An 11,183-nucleotide genomic window follows, 5' to 3' on the forward strand; every position below is an offset into this window, starting at 1 on the left:
TGTTTAAGTTACCTCTGCACCCAGTGTGGGGCTTGAACTCACAACCCCAAGCTCAAAAGCTGCATGCTTTTCCAGCTGAGCCAGCCAGGCACCCCTTAAAGTTTTTAATTAATAGTTAATGAGGGGTGCCTGGGTGGCTCAGTTGCTTAAGCATCTGGCTCTCGATTTCAGTTCAGGTCATGATCTCAGGGTCGTGAGATGGGGCCCAGCATCGGGCTCTGTGCGGGGCATGGAACCTGCTTAAGATTCTCTCTCTCCCTCTCTGCCCCTCCCCACCTCTTTCCCTCTCTCCTTCTTAAACAAACAAACAAACAAAAAATAGTTAATGATAACTGTTAGCATAAAAGGGAAAACTTGGAGAGGGTGGACACAAGAAAACCTGATCGGCCCAGGAAAGGATTACAAAAGAAAATAATGGATCAATATATTAAACAGAACAGGCAAAACAAGACCAAGCACATGAGTGATCATAATAAATGTAAATTAGTTAAATTTCCCTACTAAAGAACAAGGATTCTCATAATGAGAAGACATACTAAATCCAAGTAAATGTTGTTTTTCAGGGACAAAACTAAGACAAATAACAAAGAATAGGAAAATAAAGACATAAAGAAGGTAGGTTGGAAGTTTAATACCAGGAAAATAGAACTAAAGCAAAAGATTAAAAAAAGGGGGGGTCCTACTGAGCTGCTCTGCAAGTCACCATGCCGCATGGAAGTCGAAGCCGCACGTCCCGCATGGCCCCTCCGGCCAGCCGGGCACCTCAGATGAGAGCGGCGCCTAGACCAGCGCCGGCAGCTCAGCCTCCGGCAGCGGCTCCACCAGCTGCTGTTGGCTCACCTGCTGCTGCGCCCCGGCAGCCAGGGCTCATGGCCCAGATGGCAACCACTGCAGTTGGCGTGGCTGTGGGCTCTGCTGTCGGGCACACGATAGGTCATGCCATCACTGGGGGCTTCAGTGGAGGAGGCAATGCTGAGCCTTCAAGGCCTGACATCACTTACCAGGAGCTTCAGGGAACTCAGCCGGCATACCAGGAGCAGCAGCAGTTTGGCCCATGCCACTATGAGATGAAACAGTTTCTGGAGTGTGCCCAGAACCAGGGTGACCTGAAGCTTTGTGAAGGTTTCAGCGAGGTGCTGAAACAGTGCAGATTTGCAAATGGATTAGCCTAATCAAGAAGTTCAAATTGAAGATAAGGAAAATCATCTCTCATAACCAAGTTAATTTAGCATAAAAATATAATTGATGGTGAATGGTGAATATATAAAGTGTAAAACCACCAGTTAAGCTTCTCCTTCATCATTAAATACAGCTTTCTTCAGAATTGGAATAAAAAAGGTTGTTCTTACTGTATAGAAGTTCATTGAGATGGTTTGAATTTGGGGTTGGGCAGTTATTTGTGTGCCTCCTTAAATCACCGTTTGTGATGTTCTCATTTGTGAATTAGAATAAAGTGATTTTCTCCAGGCGCCTGGGTGGCTCAGTTGGTTAAACGACTGCCTTCGGCTCAGGTCATGATCCTGGAGTCCTGGGATCGAGTCCCGCATCGGGCTCCCTGCTCAGCCGGGAGTCTGCTTCTCCCTCTGACCCTCTTCCCTCTCGTGCTTTCTCTCTCTCTCAAATAAATAAATAAAATCTTTAGAAAAAAAAAGTGATTTTCTCCCCCAAGGGGGGGGTCCTTTATTTTTACACTGATGAAAGTTATAATTTGTGTAGAATACGTAGTGACCCATTGCATTCTCAAAAATAGAACATCAGCATACACAACTGAACTATTAGAAATACACAAAATTGGGGCACCTGGGTGGTTCACTTGGTTCAGCGTCTGCCTTCAGCTCAGGTCATGATCTCAGGGTCCTGGGATCGAGCCCTGTGTCAGGCTCCCTGGTTAGTGGGGCCTGCTTCTCCCTCTTTCTCTGCCTGCCACTCCCCCTGCTGGTGTGCTCTCTCCCTGCCTCCCCTCCACACCTCCATCAGATAAATAAATAAAATCTTAAAAAAAAAAAGGAAATACACAAAATTATTGTGGGAGACTTTTTTACGTCTTCCTTTGAACTTTACAAAGCAAGTAGACAATTTTTTTAAGTCAGTAAAGGTAAAGAGAATTTGAACAGCACAGTTAATACGTTCTATGTTTTGTAACAATATTTTGGCAAGATCAGAGGAAATGATTAGACAAGCAAGTGGTCTTCGGCAGCAATGTTCTCTAAAATGGCTCTGGGTCCTTTCACCTGCTCACTGCACCACATCCTGAGTCTAGCAGAGGCTCCCCCAAGCCCACCCTATCGCAGGGATGCCCCTTGAGCAGACGCCTGAAGAGCTGTCTGCAGAAGATATTGGGCCAGGGCAGGGCACCTTGACAATCCAGGTAATTGAAAGGTAAATGTAGAAGCAAAGGTAAATGTGGAAGCATTATCTTAACTGCAGTGATGGTTCCATGGGTGTATAGATATGTAAAAACTCACCAAATTGTACACTTTATTTTTTTTTAAGTTTTATTTATGTAAGTAATCTCTATACCCAATGTGGGGCTCAAACTCATGACCCTGAGATCAAGTCATGTGCTCTTCCAAGTGGGCCACCCAGGTGCCCCAAATTGTACACTTAAAATACGTGCAGTTAGGGCGCCTGGGTGGCTCAGTTGGTTAAGCAACTGCCTTCGGCTCAGGTCATGATCCTGGAGTCCCTGGATCGAGTCCCGCATCCGGCTCCTTGCTTGGCAGGGAGTCTGCTTCTCCCTCTGACCCTGCCCCCCCATGTGCTTTCTCTCTCTCTCATTCTCTCTCTCTCAAATAAATAAAATCTTAAAAAAATATATGTGCAGTTATTGGATGCCAATTAGAACTCGATAAAGTTGTTTCTTAAATATTTATGGGGCATCTGGGTGGCTCAGTGGGTTAAGCATCTGACTTTGGCTCGGGTCATGATCCCAGAGCCCTGGGCTCAAGCCCCGCATCGGGCTCCCTGCTCAACCGGTAGTCTGCTTCCAACTGAGCCACCAGGCGCCCCAATAAATAAAATCTTTAAATATCTAATACTTATAGTGACAAAAAAGCAGGTCACTGGTAGCCAGGGATAAGAGGTAGGACAAAGGAATTATCACAAAGGGGCATGAGGGAATTTGGGGGGTAATAAAAATGTTTTAGGGGCACCTGGGTGGCTCAGTTGGTTAAGCATCTGCCTTCGGCTCAGGTCATGATTCCAGGGTCCCTGGAACGAGCCCCACACCGGGCTCTCTGCTCATCAGGAAGTCGGCTTCTTCCTCTGCCCCTCCCCACCTTCATGCTCGCACTCTCTCTCTCTCTCTCCCAAATAAATAAATAATTTTTAAAAAAATGTTAGGGCGCCTGGGTGGCTCGGTCGTTGGGTGTCTGCCTTCGGCTCGGGTCGTGGTCCCTGGGTCCTGGGATCGAGCCCCGCGTGGGGCTCCCTGCTCAGCGGGAGGCCTGCTTCTCCCTCTCTCACTCCCCCTGCTTGTGTTCCTTCTCTCGCTGTGTCTCTCTCTGTCGGATAAATGAATGGAATCTTCAAAAAAAACAATGTTTTATATCACAAGTATGGTGGTGGTCAAATAATTCTCCATTTGTCAAAACTCAACAAATTGTATAGTTAAAATTAGTGAATGTCATTGTAGCTAAATTATGCCTCAATTAAGTTGATTTTTAGAGATCTAATCATGTGGAAATTGAAATACCCTCTCTTTTTTATTTTTTATTGTTATGTTAATCACCATACATTACAACATTTGGGCAGGGACACCTGGATGGCTAAGTCAGTTAAGTGCTTTCACCTCAGGTCATGGTCCTGGGATCAAGCCCCCTGTGTTGGGCTCCTTGATCAGCAGGGAGTCTGCTTTTCCCTCCGCCCCTCCCCGCTGCTATGCTCTAGATGCCCTCTCTGTCTCTCTCAAATGAATAAATATAAAATAAATAAGGGTACCTGGGTGGCTTAGTGGGTTAAGCATCTGCCTTCGGCTGGGGTCATGATCCCAGGGTCCTGGGATCGAGCCTTGCATCTGGCTCTCCGCTCAGCAGCGAGTCTGCTTCTCCCTCTCCCTCTGTGATCTCTCTCGCTTTCACTCTCTCTCAAATAAATAAAAATAAAATCTTTAAATAAATAAACAAATAATTCTTGGGCAAAAAAATCAAAATGAAAATCAGATTGTATAGAAATGAATAGTAACGAGCATACATCTTACCAAATCTGTGGGGTGCAAAGTTATACATGGAGAGAAACTGATAACATCACTTTTTCTATTATTAAGCATGAAAAATCAAGCTAGTTTATAAACTAAGCATTCATGTCAACATTCTAGAAAAACAACTATAAAATAAACCAAAACAAAATAGAAGAAAATTGAAATCTAAGCGCATATATTAGTTATTTTATGTAAAAACATATGTAAAAACTTACCAAATTATACACTTTTTTTCTTTTAAGTTTTATTTTTTTCAGTAATCTCTACACCCAACATGGGGCTCAAACTCATGACCTTGAGATCAAGAGTCACATGCTCCACTGACTGAGCCAGCCGGGGACCAAGAGCGTAAATTAAAAAAAAAAAAAAAAGAGTAGAATGAATTAATAAAATCAAAAGCTATTTTTTTTATTTATTTGAGAGAGAGAGAATGAGAGACAGAGAGCACGAGAGGGAAGAGGGTCAGAGGGAGAAGCAGACTCCCCGCTGAGCAGGGAGCCCGATGCGGGACTCGATCCCGGGACTCCAGGATCATGACCTGAGCCGAAGGCAGTCGCTTAACCAACTGAGCCACCCAGGCACCCTCAAAAGCTATTTTTAATATTTACGGCTCAGGTCCATATTATATATTATTAAATAATATCAGCTCAGGTCTCAATCTCAGGGTTGTGAGTTCAAGCCCGACATTGAAAAAACAAACAACAACAACAAAAAACCCAAAAGATTTTTTAAAAGAGCCTGCTGGCAAATGTCACTGAGAGATAAAAATAAAATACGAACCATTACGATTAAGAACATAGGTTTATTCACAGAAATAGAATTAAAAATTACAAAAGAAAATTACATGCAATTGTTTTAAACTTTTGACATCTAGATAGGATCATTATGTGTTAGAACAAGACAAACTATTAAAACTGACTTGGGCAGAAGTAAAAACCCCAAATAGACCAATCATAAAGGAAGAAATTGAAAACATATCAGAGCCATGCCAGGAAAAGACACTTCATCCAGATCTGATTTGGGGAAAATCTTATCAAATGTGCAAAGATCAGGTAATTGTGATGTTATATACATATGTTAATGCATATGTATGCATGAAGCAACGTATTTAGTATAGCATAATTTGAACATCTAAACAAACTGGATAAAGACAGCACAGGAAAAGGAATCCATCGTCCAGTGATTTTTAGGTTTGTCTCAGCCAAGAACCTTTATTTCAGACAAAATCCCAAAACGCACAACTTGAATGGTGATGAGGAAGCTGAACAGTGGCTCCCAGACAGATCCACCTCCTCATCTCCAGAATCTGTGAATGTGACCTTGCCCGGCAAGACACCTTGCAGGTGTGATTCATTTAAGGGTCTTGAGGGGTTATCCTGGATGATCCAGCAGGGCCCTAAATGTAATCACAAGTGTCCCTATAAGGGGAGATTTGAACGGCAGACACAAAGGCCAGTGATTCGGGAAAGGCAAGTTGGAAGGATGTGGCCAAGGAAAGCTGGAGGCCACCAGAAGCTGAAGAGGCAAGGATTCTTCCCAGAAGGAGCCAGACTTGCTTCGGCCCCAGAAGCCTCATTGCGCACCGTGGCCTCCCGAGTCTACGTAAGAGAACACATTTGGGCTGTTCTGCGGTGACACCATGTTTGTGGTAGATATTTGTCACGGGAGACTCATACATACGGTCACCACTACCAACCCTAATAACGGTTACCCCCGGGAGGGACAGGGTCAAGGAACAAGGACTTTTATTCTTGCCTTTACCTTTTGTGTTGTTGACAAGCCCCCCAAAATCATATATCACTTTCATAACCAAGAAAAAAAGGAGAGAGGATGCAAGCGGAGCACTTGGCCCCGGGGAAGGAGCAGCCAGGGCTGGGACTTCAGCGGTTGTCATAGTTACCGGGGCGTCCCTTTTATGCCTTTACACGTGTGCCTCCCCTGCAAAGCTGCCCGGAGAGCCTGGAGCCAGGAGGCGGCTGGGCTGCTCTGTGCTCCTCCGGCCAGAGGTCTTGCCCACCCGGGCCTCGCTGCAGAGCAGCGCCACCCACCCCTGCCCCGGGCGGGCTCTCCGGCAGGCACATTTTGCATCCTGAGACCACCAGGAGCACTCGGGTGTGAGTGTCTGAGCTGCCGTGGGAAGGAAAGCCTGAGGGCAGATCTTGTGGGCACATCTGCAAGAAAACAACCCACTGCCCCAGCCCTCACACAATAGTCCCTTCCCCACGGAGGCAGGGGTGGACGGCCACCCCTTACCACCTGCCCAGGAGGGCCTCAGTGCCGCAAAGGTGAGTGCGTGGCAGGTGGGGTGTGTCCTGGCAGGAGAAGGATACTCGGTGTGGCCCCTGTGCACCTGGGCGTGGGGGGGAGGGGGCGAGCACACCTCTGACATCAGCTGTTTCCTGGGGTGACTCTTCTCTCTCCTGGGTGGAGGTCCAATTCCAAGCTGCGGCGGTTCCTCTCTGCGGTCTCTATAGCAACATTCACGTGGATTTCATAGAACATAAGGTGTTGGAGCTGGAAGGGACCTCAGAGATCAGCTCCTCCCACCCCCTCGTTTCAGGGAGAGGGGAGCGGGTCTAGAGACACCACACTCCCGGGGTCCCCCAGCACACCCAGGATCCAGTGTGGGGCCTCTGCCTGCTGGCACATTCCTGGCCAGGGTCCTTCCCCTGAGATCACAGACAGCTGAATTCCCTAGGACTGATGTATGAGAGGTACTCTGGGGTCACAAGGCTTGGGAGCTTCACCCCCCCCTTACTAACAGACCCCTGAAGTCCAGCCTAGCCCCATCCTGCTCGGTCACAGACCTCTCCATTCAGTGCTTCGTGGAGGCAGGCTGGGTGCTGTCCTCAGGAGGCCTAGAGGCTGGGGCTGAGGCCAGGCAGCCCCCGAAGGAACCAATGGAGAGCAAATGTCAGTGTCCACGTGAGTGGAGCAAGAATCGGGGGTGGGATCCAAAACTAATGATGTAATGTATGGTGATTAACATAACAATAAAAATTATTTAAAAAAAAAGAATCAGGGGTGGGAGGTGCCAGGGAAGGCTACCTGCCTGTGGGGGGGGGGGCGCTCCAAGCAGAGCCCGGAAGGTCAAGAAGACTCTCACCCCTGCCTGAGCCCACCTGGCTTGAACACCATGGCCCTATAGGTGAGTAGGATGTGGGGGTAAAGCTGGCCCGCTTGGAAAGTGGGGCTCCAGAGAGAGACAGCCTCAGGCCATAGATCCTAAAGGGTTGTTGTGTCTGGGACTCATGGCACACGTCACTCTAGGACCAAGGGGCCAGGCCCCCAGAAGGGCAAGTCAGAAGGCAGCGTACAGAACCTGGGGTTGCCAGGCCTGTGAAAGTACCTGGAATGGGGGCCACCAGAGGGGGCTGGGGTGAGGATCCAGAGTGACACAGGAAGAGATGTGGGATTGCTCCAGCTCTTTGCCGAGATATGGGTACATGTAGATTTCTGCCTGTCCAGCGGAGCCAGACCTAAGCCAGGAGGGTTGAGGGCCGTGGGCACCCCTCCCTCCCGCTGCACTCTAGCTCAGCCTGACAATCCAGGCATCTCAGGGCCAGCCCACAGCCACCCTCCTGACCTTTCCCACCAAACTGGCCCTTTTCCTCCCCCTTGCAGGCAGCCTGGTCTAGTTATCTATTGCTGTGTAAACAAAAAATGCCCCCAGTGCTCCTGAATCTGCAGTTTGGGCTGGGCTCAGTGCGGACAGCTATTTGTACTCTGCATGGAACCCACCAGGACCAGAGCACCAATAGCCAGGATGACTTCCTGGGTGGCAAGTGGGTTCCTCTCCACCTGGGATTCCTCACAAGGCTATTTGGGTTTTCTCACAGTATGGCAGCCCGGTTCCAAGAATGAGTGTTCCAGGAGACAGGAAGTAGGGGTTGCCCGTCTGTAGGGTCTGGGTCCAGAAATGCACACAGGGCCCCTTCTGCCATATGTATTGGTCAGAGCAATCACAGAGCTGGAGGTCGGGGACAGAGGCCTTCCTGCCCGATTGGGAGAGGCAGCAAAGGACTTGCTGTTCATAATGGACCTCAACACTCCACTGTCTCTGCCCCAGGGGCTCTCTCTTTGCCTCACCCCCAGGCCTACAGATTCTGTATTTCTGGGAGGTCTCTGTCCCTATTCTCTCCCCCCTGGTTACTGCCACCCCTTCAACTCACATTCCTGTCTACAGGCTGTACCATGCTCCCACCTCCTACACCCCCTGTAGCAGTATCCTCTGCTGCTCTGCTCAGGAACCATGCATGGCTGCCTACTTCTCACTGAACAACTTCCAAGCTCCTAGGCTAAACATTCAAATTCACTTTAGAATGTAGCCCCCTCCTGTCTTACCACCTGGATTTCCTCCAAGCAACCGGATCACACTTTGGCCTCTTCTGCTCAAAATGCCCACCTACAGGCACTCTGAGCTTGTACGTATTCATTCCCTCTATCTAGCAAGTCTCTCTGTCTCCTCTCCTGTTGGACTCCTGTTCAACCTTCAGAGTCTGGAGCAAATGCCCCTCGCCCACAAAGCCCGGCTCTCGCTATTTGATTATTATTAGCCTTGCCTCACTGCACGTTGCGACATAGTCTGCCTTATCCTTGTTAGCAATGATGTGTCCTCCTGAAGTGGGGCCCATTCCTAACTCATATTTCTTTCACCGACTTAGTAAGTTTATTGAGGCCCGCAGCCAGCTGCCAGGGATATGGCAGTGACCAAGACAAGCTGCTTCCTGTACCCAGAGAACTTACATTCCCGAGAGTGAGACAGATGGCAAACAGAGGAACCAAGGGACATAATGATCAAAGATTAGGAGGACAGCTGGAAGGCAAGAGGCAAGAAGAATGCATGATCTGGGGACCTAGAACTCTCTCCTTTTGAAAGAAATCAGAGACCTGGGTTTTTACACATATTCTCCTAATTTTAAAGGTTTCAAGGTCAAGTATTTCTCCTCTGCTGCTTTCAGCTTTCCTCCCCTCCTGGCTCCCCACTCTCTCTTCCTGGTTCCCCCATTAGCACTAGCCCCCACCCTGGACTCAGCTTACCTAGAGTCCCCACCCCTAGGGGACACAAACTCCTTTCTGGTTTCCCTCAGGCAACAGCTGACAGGAGGAAATAGGGAGCTCTTTGCCTGGGACCCTGGGGCCAGTGGGCATGGGCTGAGAGCCTGGGCCAGCCACCCTGAAATTGGCCTCGTGGAGCATAGGACACCTGGAGTCCCCAGGGCCCCAGCAGTGGGAGCTCAACATCCCCACCCCAAGCCCCTCAATCCACACACCTGGGCATTGCGCCGGAAGAAGCAGGGGTCCCGAGGAGCGAGACAAGAAAGGAGGCCAAGGGGCCCTCAGAGGGCTTCCTCAGGTTTGTCCCCCAGCTCTGATAGGGCCTTGAGGGACGGGTCTCCCCGAGGACTCCTGGACCAGCACTGCCATGGGACAGTTTATGTTCTCTGGAGTCAGAGTTCCCAGGTACAAATCCTGGCTCTGCCACTTTCTAGCCTGGTGACCTTGGACAGCTCTTGTCCCCTCTCTGGGCCTCAGTTTTCCCACCTGATCACTGGGGATCCTAGCACTACCCACCTCACAGGATAGTTTCGAGGATGCTTATGACTGCCACACAAGGACACTCAATACAAGGCAGCTTCCCACAGCCGCTCCCATGCAGGGCCCTGCCAGAGCCTCTTGGGGCATCCCTGTGTTTTCCCAGACCGCTGAGCCCTAGAGGCAGCTTCTGTCCGTTATCATTATTTGGGCTCTGGGAACTGGGAGCAGGGAGGGCTCTGACCTCCGAAGGCGCTAGGGTCTATGTGACAGCTATCACATCCTGGGGGACGGCCAGGCCATGCCTCCACTGCCACAGGAGTAAGGAGCAGAGGCTGATCCCAGAAGCACTGCGTTTCTTTCTACACTCGCTGCCCCCAAGCCCCAGCTGAGGGGCCTCTTGGCTCACCACTCCCGGGGTCCCATGATCATCTCAGCCTTATGCTCAAACCCCAGAGAATCCTGGGGGGAGACAGACAGTCCAGGGGGAGGTGTCAGGCTCTGGAGACTGGTCTGCCGGGGACTAGCATGGGGTTGGGACAGTCAGCACTGGGCCTCCTTGGGGCCAGAACCTGGCACCAGAAGGCCAAGGGGCTAGCCACCTCCTTCTCCCGGACCCCTGAGGGCAGAGCCCCAGGGGAGGGGCCACTCAGAGGGCTTGCTGCAGCTGTAACTCGGATTTCCCTTTACCCAAGGATCCTGGAGCTTCAGCCCAGCGGGCAGAAGCTGCGGGGGAGAGGGACCTGCCGCTCTCAAGTGCTAGCTTGTCCTGCCGCTGGTAACCAGCTGTCAGCTGAGCCCTGAGTGCCCCGAGCGCCCGGGTTTGTTTGCCTGCCCTAAGGGGAGGGGGGCACAGCAGGCCAGGTGGCATCTCTGGCTGAGAAGGGACAGAAACCCAGGGTGTCCAACCCATGCAGTCCCACTGCCTCAGCGCCCCCTTCTCGGGGCACTCTCCACCCCCCCCTCCCCCCCACCCCGGTCCCAGGCCCGGAGGCCATCTCGCGAGGGTCACTGGGCAAGGGGCAGTGCAGCAGGGAGGGGTGTTGTACAGCGCGCGGGGAAGCGACAGGCCCACCGCCCCACGGAGGTGGCCACGGAGCGGGGTCGCGGGGCCTGGGACAGGGCAGGAGTTCCCCGCACCCGGCAGAGCGCGCCCAGCTCGCGCACCTAGGGCAGTGCCCGGGCCTCGTGACCCCGCCCCCGGGCGGCCGGCTCATTTGCATGCCCACGCCCCAGCGCGGCCATTGGTTGCGGCGGCGGGAGGCCGGGCCTGAGTGGCTGCCGGCTGTGGGGCGCGGGGGCGGGGCGGCGGGGAGCGGGGCGCCGGGGATGCGGCCGCCGCCGCTACAGCGGGACGGGGTCGGGTCCGCGTCGCGCTCCGCGAGCGCGGGGAGCAGGGCGGCCCGGGGCGCGGCGGCTGCAGCGGGAGCTCCCTGAGCGCCCGCCCGCC

General features: G+C 51.4%; 1 pseudogene; it reads left to right on the forward strand.

Moving 5' to 3' along the window:
- The first annotated feature begins 704 nt into the window (after nucleotides 1–704).
- LOC114215672 (coiled-coil-helix-coiled-coil-helix domain-containing protein 2 pseudogene) lies at nucleotides 705–1,378 on the forward strand (annotated as a pseudogene).
- Nucleotides 1,379–11,183: the final 9,805 nt, after the last annotated feature.

The sequence above is a fragment of the Eumetopias jubatus genome, unplaced genomic scaffold (assembly GCF_037043125.1).
Source record: "Eumetopias jubatus isolate StellerSeaLion01/CBP00866 unplaced genomic scaffold, mEumJub1_p1.0 scaffold_12, whole genome shotgun sequence".
Classification (NCBI taxonomy): domain Eukaryota; kingdom Metazoa; phylum Chordata; class Mammalia; order Carnivora; family Otariidae; genus Eumetopias; species Eumetopias jubatus.